The following is a 2,496-nucleotide window of genomic DNA, read 5'->3' on the forward strand; positions in this document are numbered from 1 at the left end:
ATGAAGTTAATAAAGTTCTTTTTCCAAATTGCCTGCTATGCTTTTGATACCATCCCCAGAAGCAGAGGTAACACGGAAGTGACCTTTCTCCTAGCCACAGGCTAAATGTGCTGGAGGTTTGCAGCAGGAGACTTTCCACTGGGATCCCTGGGCCTGTCATGGTCTAGATCTTTCACTGCTAATGTTTCATCCCCCCCACCCCATCCCCCCATCCTGTGGGTTAGGAATTGCTTTCTCCAGGCTGCTCTCCTAAAATGCCCAACTCCCCAGCCCCAGGAAATGTAGCGTTCAGTTCCCACCATCTGATTAAAACAACTTCCTCCCTTACTGAGCATACAACAGAGACGAAAGGCATCTGGGGAGGAGAGCATTTACTCTGTGCCAATTTTACACATTTCATTCTCATTTATTTTCAACCCAACAGTGTGAAATAGGTGGTATAATCCACATTTCAAAACCAAGGATACCGAGACTCAGGGCGGTTAAGTGACGTGCTCCACGCGTGCCAGAGCCAGGTTAGGACCCAGGTCTGGCTGAATCTAGAGCTGTGCTCTTTCCTCCATCCAGCTTCTTCTTGCTTCCTGGTTTGACTCACTTCCAGGCCTAATCTTGCTTGTCTGGCTCAGGGTCAAAGGCGGAGGTGGGCTGTAGCCTCCGCCTTACTTGCAGGCTATTAGTTCAGTCACAAATATTTATATTCCTAACTGCCTACTACATGCCGGTTACTGTCATATGCTTGGGGCTACAACAGGGAGTGATCAAGACCAATGAGGCTGCACAACAGATCGTTGTAGTTTATTTCATACATTGTACAGCATGGGGAATATAGCCAATATTTTATAATAACTTCAAATATACTATAATCTATAAAAATAATGAATCACTATGTTGTACACCTGAAATGAATATTGTAAATCAACTATACCTCAATTAAAAAAAATCTTCAATAGAGTTCAAACTCAAAAAAGACAGATGGGCTTCTGCCCACATGGAGCTCACATTCCAGTGGGGGTAGAGCAGACGATAAAGAAGAAAACAGTGAAAGGAGAGAAACTCAGGTAAGTGTGATCTCCCTTCTAACTCATGCTGCTCTGCCCTCCCCTGCTTGACTCCAGAGCCCTGAGACACTTTGCCCAGCCACACAGATCCCAATAGCCAGCTACGAGAGAGGAGAGGACAGAGGGATAAGGTAAGAGATTGGGAAAGGTTCTTCATGCTCCCATTTTGGGCTTAAGAGTTCCTTGTGAAGAACCATGGCACAGAAACAGTGGGGGAAATTGGGGTCCAGGCTGAGGGTCCCTGGCTGTGTCTACTGTCTTATGGTCCAGAAAGCCCTTGTTTCTCCTTAGTTGGCTGGGGACTACTTCCATCATTCCTTCCTGGCCCTGTTGAATTCAGAGAATGCAATCCTTTCTTGCTCCCCTAGCTGTGCTGATGTGGAGGGATCCTTCTGGTGCCAGAAGTGGGTGTGGCGTAGCTGTGTCTTGTCCTTGCTGGACCGGTCTCTATTTCCTCTCTTCTGCTAATACCCCGACTTTACTGAGAATCCTTCCCTCTCTTGTTAATTTTAGTCTTGGTGGTTCCATCAGCGGCCCTTTCCTGGCCAAGAGGTGCGCCTGTGAATCAATCCTGGCCAATTAAACACCCTCTTCTTTTTCTTTTTTTTAACATCTTTATTGGAGTATAATTGCTTTACAATGGTGTGTTAGTTTCTGCTGTCTAACAAAGTGAATCAGTTATACATATACATATATCCCCATATCTCTTCCCTCTTGCATCTCACTCCCTCCCACCCTCCCTATCCCACCCCTCTAGGTGGTCACCAAGCACCGAGCTGATCCCTGTGCTATGCGGCTGCTTCCCACTAGCTATCTGTTTCACGTTTGGTAGTGTATATATGTCCATGCCACTCTCTCACTTTGTCCCAGCTTACCCTTCCCCCTCCCCGTGTCCTCAAGTCCATTCTCTAGTGGTCTGCTTCTTTATTCCCGTCTTGCCCCTAGGTTCTTCATGAGCTTTTTTTTTTCTTTTTAGATTCCATATATATGTGTTAGCATACGGTACTTGTTTTTCTCTTTCTGACTTACTTCACTCTGTATGACAGACTCTAGATCCATCCACCTCACTACAAATAACTCAATTTCATTTCTTTTTATGGCTGAATAATATTCCATTGTATATATGTGCCACATCTTCTTTATCCATTCATCTGTCGATGGACACTTAGGTTGCTTCCATGTCCTGGCTATTGTAAACAGAGCTGCAATGAACATTGTGGTACATGACTCTTTTTTTTTTTTTTAATTTATTTGTTTATGGCTGTGTTGGGTCTTTGTTTCTGTGTGAGGGCTTTCTCTAGTTGTGGCAAGCGGGGGCCACTCTTCATCGCGGTGCGCGGGCCTCTCACTATCGCGGCCTCTCCTGTTGCGGAGCACAGACTCCAGACGCACAGGCTCAGTAATTGTGGCTCACGGGCCCAGTTGCTCCGTGGCATGT

Source organism: Balaenoptera acutorostrata, chromosome 6 (genome assembly GCF_949987535.1).
Source record: "Balaenoptera acutorostrata chromosome 6, mBalAcu1.1, whole genome shotgun sequence".
NCBI classification, from domain to species: Eukaryota; Metazoa; Chordata; class Mammalia; order Artiodactyla; family Balaenopteridae; genus Balaenoptera; species Balaenoptera acutorostrata.